The sequence below is a fragment of the Panthera leo genome, chromosome B4 (assembly GCF_018350215.1).
Source record: "Panthera leo isolate Ple1 chromosome B4, P.leo_Ple1_pat1.1, whole genome shotgun sequence".
Lineage (NCBI taxonomy): Eukaryota > Metazoa > Chordata > Mammalia > Carnivora > Felidae > Panthera > Panthera leo.
In genome coordinates this window covers 71,875,493-71,886,745 of record NC_056685.1, presented here as the reverse complement: position 1 = coordinate 71,886,745, position 11,253 = coordinate 71,875,493, and the positions used below count along the sequence as shown (strand labels likewise).

Genomic DNA, 11,253 nt, shown 5'->3' with positions numbered 1-11,253 from the left:
AGGAATATGACATGATTCCTGTCTTCAAAGTTCAGGGGAGAAGTAAAGGCAAGAATCTAAATAACTTTTTAAAAAGACGTAACAGTGAAATTCCATCATCTTAACAAAACAAACTACCATAAAAGAGAGAGAAAAATTACACTTTAAATAGTGCTGGCAATACTGCCCATCATTCCTTTCAGCGATTGCCTTGAATGAGCATGACGGGAAACATGTGAATCTGTGGTTCCCTCAGGTTGTCTCTGTTCTGGGTGCCTCTCAGGTGTGAGCATATCACTGAGTTGAATGTGATTCTAATTTTTAAAGACATGCATATATGCATTTTTCATGTAAAATGGACCCTAAAAGGAAGCCAACTACTTCGTCTGGTGCTCAACCAAAGAAACAGGAATCTGTTCCAATGCTGGAGGAAAAACTGGCTGCGCTGAACTAACTCGTGGTCTCCAGTGGAGTGCCTGTCGAAGGACTTTTCCAGGGTAATTTCGATTATTCATGATTTTCTTGTCTCTGATTATAGAATCTAATAGGTGTGATTCTGTTGTAAGACAAGTATCAGAGAAATTACACACAGCCTGCAAGGGCCTTGGGTTCTGAGTTAGGGGGTTTGACTTTGTTTAGCCATGGACTAAAGATGGACTGGAAGATGTAAAAACCAAGGCAGAGAGGCAATTAAGAAGCTCTTATAATTGTAGAGGTGAATAAGAAATAATGATTGTTAGACCTGGGGTGGAGATAGAGTAAGTTATACTTTTTGATTGACTAGGATGGATTAGAAATGGAGATTTTAAGTTTGGGTGACCATGAGGTTGATGGCTGCTTTAACAGAGTTAGAGAAATCAGAAGAACTAGTTTGGGTTAGGAAGATGAGTGGATGGAATATGAGGAACTGTGGGAGATCCTGGTGGAGATTTTCAGCAATGGGCTGGAACTGCAGGAAAGAATTCTTAAAATGTTTGGTTTGGGCTTCATTCTGTTTAGAGATAGCAGTTGAAATCACAGGAGTAGCCAGTATGGCTAAATTAAGATCAACTCTGTAGAAAGCAGGGAGAGGTCCAAGTGTTGGTTCTTGGGGGATTACCTGTCTTTGGAGACCAGAGGAAGGAAAGAAGCCATTAGGAAAACCAAAGAAGGAACATTCAGGAAAAAAAAAAAAATTCAGGGAAAGAGAATTTTAAAAGAATTCTAAAGAATTTAAAAGGAACGTAAAATGTTGCTACAAGTTCAAGAATTATATAGAATATAATGAACTAATTTTGGAGGTAAAAGGAAAGAAAGAAAATAATAGGTAAATAATAGAAGAAATATTTTAAAAAATAGGACAGGGGTAAAATAATTTCAGGAAAAAGAGACAGCAAATGATTTAAATGCTGCTGAAATTTCAAGGAGAGATGGGTTGTGAATGGGAGAGGTGGAAGTTTAAACCCAAAATTAGGATATGTGGTCTATCCAAGGATTCTTTTCTGATTTGTAAACTTGTGTGAGACTAACAAATGTGTAACCGTCAGCTCATATTTACACAATTCATTCTGTATTTGCTCAAAATAATACAAATATAGGAAACTGGGACTTTCTCAGAAATGACTACCAATGTAATCATTGGTGACCTTCTAAGGGAGCAGAGGCCAGAGTCAGATTGCAAGCCAAGGAGTGAAGTAGAGATGAATAAATATAGATTTTGCTTTCGAGAAATTTAGTGATGAGAGCAAGGAGAAGAATATATATGGTTAAAAGGTAGGAAAGACCTGGAAGACTGCTCACACCAGCCTGGTGGTCTCATTGCAGCTTTTGGATTATCTTTCAGTTAGCCTTTGGTGTATTCCTTCAGCCTTTTCCTATTCATGTGCTATTTTGAAATCACTTGATATGCCATAAATGTGCAGTCCTAAAACAAACTGGAAAATATCATAAAGCATTTGCTGTCACGTGAAACTGGAAATACACAGAAACTACATTTAGTGCACAGTCTGAGTGGAGAATTCACACAAGGGTTCTGTCAAAGAAGATGGCTGCCGTGACTTTAATAACTTCTAAAGTATCTTCAAAGTTTCTTCTCTCTGTGAAATATTATGATTCTTTGCATGTTAGTCCAGAAGTCTTTGAAATAGTGGAGTGGTGGGGGGGGGGGTGCAGATGCTTCTCTGGCAGAGATATTTCTCACTGCAGACACATGAAAGTCGGGTGGTACTGCAATACTAATCCTTCCCTGAGTGCTCTAGCCCATTTGTGGAATATGACTTTCTTGATTGAGCGATATTTTCCATTGAGCCCATTCAGGCACTTAACAATACTTATTGATCATAGAGAATTAGCTATAGCTTTTAGAGCATATTAGGTTTAATGAAATCTGAAACATGATCGCTATCCTTAAGGGAACAAGTCAGACAAAATGGGAGGAAAATGTGTTGGAAACCTTTGTCTTAAATAAATCAGATAATGTGAGCAAAGCTAACACCTCACATTCTGAGACAAGGAGCTGAATATAGTAGTAGTCACCACCACATGACAGTTTTATAATTTAAAATGCATAATATCCACATCACACAGGGCCTGGAGATGGATCAGGTAATATATTTTTATGCTTCTTCCAGGAAATATCCCATCCTTCCTCCTCAGAATCCCCAGCTCAAGGAGGGCCAGGATGTAGGATTTTCAATACTAAAACTGGGAGAGTTCTGGGCCAACTGGGACGAGTTTGTAACCCCTGTTTGGAGCAAGGCTGTCTGACTGTATGTGTGCTTCCATCCTGTAGGAATCTCCCGCTCTCCTAGCCAATCTTTCTCATTTGGTGAAGACCGTGACACCCGACTCACATTCTTTTTCCCGTAACCACCCCTGGTTCATGTAGAAAATCCAACCACTCCCTGGTTTTTAGTTCCTTGACCTTTTTTCTTTAAATTTTCCCTCATCCTTCCTTCCAACTTTAACTTCCAATTCTTATGGTCAAACCTTAGATTTTGTACTTATGAGTAACTATGCAATCCTTAAAATCTCAGTTCCTGACACCCCCCCACCAGCCACCACTCCCTTCTTTTCAGCTCACTACCTCCATGGCAATTCTTCAATCACACCGAGGCTTCCAATCCATTCATGACACCATTTTTATTATTTTTAAAGGAAGCTCTACTCCCAACATGGGGCTCAAACTCACAACCCTGAGATCAAGAGTCATATGCTCTACCGACAGAGCCAGCCAGGTGCCCCTAATGACACCATTTTTAATGTCCACCACTTTCTAGTTCCTGTCTTTACTTCCTACTTGTTCAGATTAGATTCCATTGTTCAATTACTTGCAAACATCCTCCTTTCCTACCCTCTGCCTTACTCAATGACAGAAATCCAATATTGGTTAATCCCAATGATTTGCAAAGGGGTAGTATAGTTTAGTGGTTAATGGTGTGGCTTCTGGACCTACACTCTTTTGAATCCTGGGTTCAGAATTTACTAGCGCTGTGATCTTGGATAAGTTTCCTAACAGCTTTGTGCCTGTTTCCTCATCTGCACCTGTCTCATGGGGTTGGGTTGTTGTTGACTCAAAGGTATTAAAAAAAATTTTTTTTTAAGTTTATTTATTTATTTTGAGAAGACAGAGACAGTGTGAGTGGGGGAGGGGCAGAGAGAGAAAGAGACACAGAATCCAGCAGGCTCTGCACCGTCAGCGAGGAGGAGTCAGATGTAGGGCTTGAACCCATGAAACCGTGAGATCATGACTTGAGCCAAAACCAAGAGTCGGATGTTAACCAACTGAGCCACTGAGGCGCCCCAATTCAAAGGTATTAATAGGAGTACAATGCTTACAACAGTGCTTGGCACATAATAAACAGTCAATAAATGTTTCCCAAGCTTGTAGTTTGATCTCTGGAGGAAAACACCTAACTATTCTGATTGATCTCTTTTAAAGTTTATGACTGTCTCAAGTGGGCCTCAGTGCAGTCTTTGCAATTCAGTCGACCACAGTTCCCATTTCCTTATTGATTTATTTTCTCTCTCAGGGATTACTATTTCACCTCCTCTTCTTGCTTCTCAAATTTCCACCTCCTCGCTTCTGCTCCTCACTCTCAGTGAATGATTTTGCTTCTTATCTCACTGAGAAAACAATCAGAAAATAACATTATTTTTCCACCACCCAGTCTACCCACCTCTGTAGCCTTCTGCTTCAATGAAAGTGTCCCTTTCCCTATTTTAGGACAAGTCTTTACTTGGGCACTGGACTCCATCTCTTTCTACTTTCTTAAGAGCTTTACTGCTATAATTATCTCTTTCTTGTCTTGCATGATTACATGTCTCCTTTGTTCTCTGCCATTGGTGCTATAATATTAATGAACAATCATAAACAAAAGAGGGGTAGGGGCACCTGGTTGGCTCAGTTGGTTAAGCGACTGACTTTGGCTCAGGTCATGATCTCACAGTTTGTGAGTTCGAGCCCTGTGTCGGGCTCTGTGTTGACAGCTCAGAGCCTGGAGCCTGTTTCAGATTCTGTATCTCCCCCTCTCTCTACCTCTCCCTTGCTCATGCTCTGTGTCTCTCTGTCTCTCAATAATAAATAAATGTTAAAAAAAATTTATTTTAATGACAAAATAAAAAAATAAAAAAATAAAAAAGAGGGGCACCTGGGTGGCTCAGTCAGTTAAGTGTCCAACTTTTGATTTTGGCTCAGGTCATGATCTGACCTTGGTTCGTGAGATTGAGCCCCATGTCGGGCTCTGCAATGGCAACTCGGAGCCTGCTTGGGATTCTCTCTCTCCCTCTCTGCCTCTCCCTCTGTGCATATGCACTCTCTGTCTCTCAAAATAAATAAATAAACTTAAAAAAATACATTAAAAAAGGGAGAAAAGAAATCTCCCTTCCTTCTATGCCCCTGGTAGCTATCAACTTACTGATGCAAACCTCAATGTCTCCATGGACATTGAACTGAGGCTCCCATCTTCATGACAATTTGAACCAAGTTTTTATTTCACTATTTCACCAAAACCACACCTATATGAACCAACAGTAGCATCTATCTGTCAAGTCTCATGATCTGTTCTTTGTCCTCATCATCCTTTGCTCAGCACCAGTGTTTAACATAATTGGTCACTTCTGTCTTCTTGAATTTTTGTTTCACTTGGTTTCAGGACACTGTACTATTTTGAGTTATCATCTATCTTTCTCCTCAATCTCCTTGACTGGATTCTCCTGTGTACCTTTAAATGTTTTTGAAAATGATGGAGTGCTCCAGAGCTCAGTCTTAGGCTCTCTCAAGCTTATGGAAGTGATTGGAGTGACCAAAACCAGGAGAAATTGATATCATGGGTTTCATACGAGGCAAGAACTGTGTTGGAAAGAAGTGAAAAAGCGTAGTTTGTATGAAAGAGGAAAGCCATTTATAATGATTTTTATACTGAATTTTACTTAATATCAGATAGTTTAATGGAAGCAATTTTACTGTAATAAATGTTTTCTGAACACTGGCAGTGGAAAGGGGTGCGGGAATCAAAACTGAAACAGAAAAATTCTTGCCAACACAGTCCTGAAAGTTGTCTGGTTATTGTCCTAATTTAATTAATGGAAAATTAAGAGCTAAATCAATACTGGAACTCCAACCAGAATTCTTGGTGGTTCCTGGTCTTCGATTAAGTTGATTAAGTTATTTGCCTCCCATATTGAAATACAATAAAGAGTAAAGTGTGCCTAAATTACAAGTTTAAAGGGCATTCAAGTGGAAAATTGCTGGAAAGGGTAATAAAATAGCAACCACAAAAATACAACTTTCCTTGGCATTTTCAACTTTACTACCTCAGAGCTACTAAAGGACCTATTTTTTGTCTTTTTCAACAAGATCTCAGATTTTTCAGTCAGCCACTCCTCGGGTTTTTGTATTGGTACAATTGGGTTTTCTCCTTGGAAACTGATTTTTAAAGAAGAACAAAGAGTATAGATTGATAATGCAATTTTATTATTAAATTCCTAAGGCTGACACTGAAAAAACTCACATTTAAAAAATTTGTAATAATAAGGGTGCCTGGGTGACTCATTTGGTTAAGTGTCCGACTTTGGTCAGGTCATGATCTCACAGTTTGTGAGTTTGAGCCCCACGTCAGACTCTGTGCTGACAGCTCAGAGCCTCGAGCCTGCTTCGGATTCTGTGTCTCCCACTCTCTCTGCTCTTTCCCTGCTCACATGCTGTCTTTCTCCCAAAAATAAATAAAGGTAAAAAAAAAATTAGCCCCTTACAAGTTACATTTTTCATTCCTTCCAATGACTAGATGAGGTGGTGTTATTATCCTTCACAGACAGAAACTGAGATTCAGAGAGGTTTTAAAATTTTTCTAAAGAAATGAGAGGGGAGGGGCACCTGAGTGTCTCAGTTGGTTAAGTGTCTGGCTCTTGGTTTCAGCTCAGATCATGATCTCATAGTTCGTGGGTTTGAGCCCTACATTGGGCTCTGTGCTGACAGTGCAGAGCCTGCTTGAGATTCTCTCTCTCTCTCTCTCTCTCTCTCTCTCTCTCTGCCCCTCCCTGATCACTCTCTCTGTCTCTCAAAATAAATAAATAAACTTCAAAAAGAAATAAAGACATGAGAGGGGGGGCTCCTGTGTGGCTCAGTCACTTAAGCTTCTGACTCTTGGCTTTGGCTCAGGTCATGATCTCACAGTAGGTGAGATCCAGTCCTGACTTGGGCTCTGCACTGATAGCATGGAACCTGCCTGGGATTCTCTCTCTTCCTCTCTCTCTGCCCCTCCCCTGCTTGCACATGCTCTCTCTCTCTCTCTCTCAGAATAAACAAACAAACAAACAAACAAACAAATAAATAAATGAGACATGCTCCCAGTCCTCTTACCTCCAAAGGGAAAAGAGAAGGAAACAATTAAGTACCAGATACTATGCCTGGACCTTTTGTGTAACTATCTTGTTTAATTAAAAGTAAGAGTTAAGAAATAGATTGTAATATGAGCTTTGTGCTTAGCACTTTGTGTTTTAAGAATACAAGTCTGAATGGCATTTCAAGTGAGAGATTTGCAGTATCACACATAAAATGCAATGCTTAAATCCTTGACCCTGTAGAGAGCTAAAAGAATTGTTATTTCACATCAAGATTTTTCCTCTAATGACTACTGAAGCATTTCTTCTTTGTAAAGTAGCTTATAAAACTGTTAGCCCTCACTTAAAACTAGAGTTTTTGAGAATTAGGTACTTGATCTGCATATATATGGTGCAACCATACTGATAGCCTTCCCCATTTTAGCACTCAAATACACAGCAAGTGTAGGACATGTTCAGCTTCTTGTTTGACAGTGGTGTCTGTAGGGATCTTTATGTCCATTTGTTGTTTACAAGTGATGTCTATTTCTTTTTGGAGTCGAGCACGCTGTGTGAATATCTTGAGGTGAGTGCCTAAAATGTGGCCAGATAAAAGAGAAATAAAGGTTTGTCTAGTAACACAGGAATTGGATTCCAAAATTTTTTTTGTTAATGATTTATAACAAATTCTCCCTCTGGGCTGCTGCTAACTCTCCAGTAATCAGGTGTTAATATTTTAGATAAAAAATAAAGTCCAGGCAGGGAGGTGAGTGGGAGCTGAGAATGGAGAATGGACAGGAGTGAGAGGGAGAGAAGCCAGACTAAAAACACCACACTGGGAGATCTAAGTCATGTTGGATAATGTTAATTTTCTTGCTTTATTCTTTTTACTTCTATGTCAGGTTAAGTGCCTGTTTAGATTTTTATTTGCTTGAAGAAAGACAATTTTAGAAAAAAAAATCATACCTAAGTCCCCCCCCCCCAAATTAAAAGTATAGATATAGATATAGAGACACATTTTCTTTTATCCACTGGGAGTTTTAAAGATTGATTCAGGGATGAAAGCCCCAAAACAAGAACTTGGTAGTTGACAACCTTAGAAATAAATGGGCATCACTACTTATAGTGCTAGTCTGGATGTCTTGAGGAATACCTGCGTTATTTTTACTCAGGAGTTTATTACTGTGGCCAAACAAATACTCTTGTGAAACATGACTTATTCCATTCAACAAACATGGTTGAGTGCTCAATATGCACTGTGGTTGGTGTTAAGTATAAAAGGATGAGTGAGATAGTCTTGATTTTCAAAGTTTGCAGCCGTAGGAGTAGCAGGCAGGTAAATAATTATTAATAATTATTCATAAGGAGTTAAATCCCACATTAGGTTATGAGCAAAGTATTATGGGAGCACAGAAGGAGATATTGTTTAACTCCACAGAAGGGAAATTCTGTACTCTATGCTTTTCTTTGGTTTGTATGGAATACACAGTAGTCTGAAAAGTACTTTGAAAAGGTATGTTAGAGGGCAGGGTTCCCTAGAGTTCCCCATTTGGTTCTACCCACTGATTTGAGAGAATGAATGAAATATCTTTTCTCTCCTCTCTTGCCCCTCAGAGTTCCGTTCAATGTCCTGCAGATGGCATGACCTCCCAGACTGGCCTTCCCGAGCATTTTCTCCACCTTGAAATGACCTGTACACTTCACTAGTCATTACGTGTCTTTCGGGAGGGACTATCCTGTGCCCAGAAAGTGCTTGGCACATTGTAGGCTCCCAGTACATTTTGGTTAATTGAACTAAGAAGAAAGAAAGATACGTGGTGCTCTGACCTCACCTCACCCAAACAACCTTATTTCCGTTTCTGCCTCCTTGGCATTTTTGCTTTATGATTGTGGATATTAAAGGAAATCCTTCCTTAGTAAGTTTTTCAGAAACTGAGCTAGAATCACGTTAAGGGTTTCCTTAATCCTCTAAGTTTGAAAAGAAGGATAGAAAAACCAATACCTCCAGCTTTCGTCCTCTTTCACCTCTCACCCTCTTTACAGGGTCCTTCTTTATTAGGACAGCCTCTAATAAAGATATTAACTTTGTATTTTTATTTATCCATAACATAGACATACTTCATCTGGTTTCTGTATTATATGGGGTAGTCCTCTGGATAATAATTGCTGTTTGACAGAAATTCCAGACCAAAGTTTCTAAAATAATGTATCGTTAAAAGAAACTAGGATTGGTGGCCAAGAATTCAATCACATTTCTTTTCTGATAGAATCAAAGCCATTTCACTAATTAGATATTTTCTTCCACAAGATGGCGCTGTAGTTCTTCCAGTTATTTGAAGTTTAGCAGTTCATGGTTTTATCTTTTAAAGTATCTCCCATGTCCCCCTTATTTCTTTATATATAAAAGTGACATATAAGAAAAAAAATGTAAGATTGTCACTTCATAAGCCAGATTTACTATCTGATTTTAGAGAGGTTCATAGGAATAGCCATAGAATAGCCAATAACAGGGATTAGTACACAATGAAAAGTTACCAGCAATGAGATAAAATAGACATTTTTTTTGCACTAGTTTTTCTGTAAACAATTGTTTATCAAGAAAAAGAAGGGGTGCCTGGGTAGCTCAGTTGGTTGGGCTTCCGACTTCAACTTAGGTCATGATCTCACGGTTCGTGGGTTCAGGCCCCACATCAGGCTCTGTGCGACAGCTCAGAGCCTGGAGCTTGCTTCTGATTCTGTGTCTCCCTCTCCTTTCCCTTCCTCCATTCACTCTCTCTCTCTCTCTCAAAAATAAATAAAGATTTTAAAAAATTAAGAAAAAAAAGAAAGAAAAAGAAAAATTGCGGGTGCCTGGGTGGCTCAGTCGGTTGAGCGTCTGACATTAGCTCAGGTTATGATCTTGTGGTTCATGGGTTCCAGTCCCACGTTGGGCTCTGTGCTGACAACTCAGAGCCTGGAGCCCGCTTCTGATTCTGTGTCTGCCCCGCCCTTGCTCACGCTCTGTCTCTCCCTAAAATAAATAAATACTAAAAAAATTTTTTGAAAAAAAAATTGTTAAGCACAGTCTAGCTCAAATATGAATTATGAACTATTATAAAAGCATTATGAGTAAAATTTTAATGTTCTTTAGTACTACTTGTAGTTTGAGAGTTTGAAATGAGAGTTTTTATTTTTATTTTTATTTTTTAACGTTTATTTATTTTTGAGACAGAGAGAGACAGAGCATGAATGGGGGAGGGACAGAGAGAGAGGGAGACACAGAATCGGAAGCAGGCTCCAGGCTCCGAGCCATCAGCCCAGAGCCTGATGCGGGGCTCCAACTCACGGACCGCGAGATCGTGACCTGAGCTGAAGTCGGATGCTCAACCGACTGAGCCACCCAGGCGCCCCTGAAATGAGTGAGTTTTTAATTAACTTGGGTATTTTCTTATTGTTTATCCTCATGTGGAAAAATATCTTATATACAGGACTAATTTTTTTCACTAAATAATTTTGGGGTTTAATCACATTCTCAGGTTTGTTATAAATATTTTTTAGTTTTGCTTTAAAGACTTACCCAAATTTGCAAATGAAGTTGCAGTAGAATCAGTGTATAATGATTCTGAGCCCTGTTTTGTGCAAAACACAGTTTCGATCAGATCTATCCAGGAAAAAAAAAATTCACTATTACTTTCTAATGATCTACTAAATCTGAAACAAAAAGATTATTACTACTAATATGTTCAGAAGACTTGTATTTAAAATATTTGAGGAGTGAATTATTTTTGACATTCTTTTTGATCATATTGGGTCCCTTCAATGAAAATTACATACTGACCCAAAATGCTACAGATTTTGGTTAATGCTCTAACATAATCTCCTTGTTAGAATCATAAATTCATTAAATAAAAAGTTCAACATGAAGAGAAATAAATTATGGTGTGCAATCTTTAGTTATGTCTAATTGCAATGAGTTTGTAATGCATTTACATTTATAAAATCACTTAAGTTATCAGTGTCTGAGACAACAGTCTGTGTTTACAACTTGCACATTTGTAAGGAGTAAATTAGTTAATGTGCTAATTAGAAAACTTCCCTAGAAGAGAAAACAGGTTGTGATTCTCTTTTATCCCTTTACTCCCATTTGGATCATGTAGTGGTGAGTAGATGGAAAAGCCACGGTTAACTTTAAAATTGCTAAATATGTATTCGGTATGTCCTTGCTTTAGTTGGTGCTTGAAATATTTAAGCCATTTATACTCCCATTACTACCACTATTACTCATCACTTTTCTTGAAGGTCCACTATGTGTCAGGCATGTCAAGGATGTATGTGATTCACACAATGATGTTGTGGAACAGGTACTATTGTTTTGCTTTCACAGATGAAGACACTGAGGCTTGGGAGATATTAGATAATATTCCAAGGGTCAGGTGGCTGGCGAGTGTGGCTAGGATCTGAGTGCAAGTTTCCGTGACTCCAGAGCCTGTTAACCGT

The 11,253-nt window shown here is 38.8% G+C and overlaps 1 protein-coding gene across 1 annotated transcript in view; it reads left to right on the top strand.

The window, feature by feature from the left end:
- The first annotated feature begins 415 nt into the window (after positions 1 to 415).
- Positions 416 to 11,253, top strand: part of NELL2 (neural EGFL like 2) — a 392,940-nt gene continuing 382,102 nt past the window's right edge. Inside the window, exon 1 of the mRNA XM_042946302.1 lies at positions 416 to 476. The gene's annotated coding sequence lies outside the window, so the exon portion shown is untranslated. The remainder of the gene's footprint in view (positions 477 to 11,253) is intronic.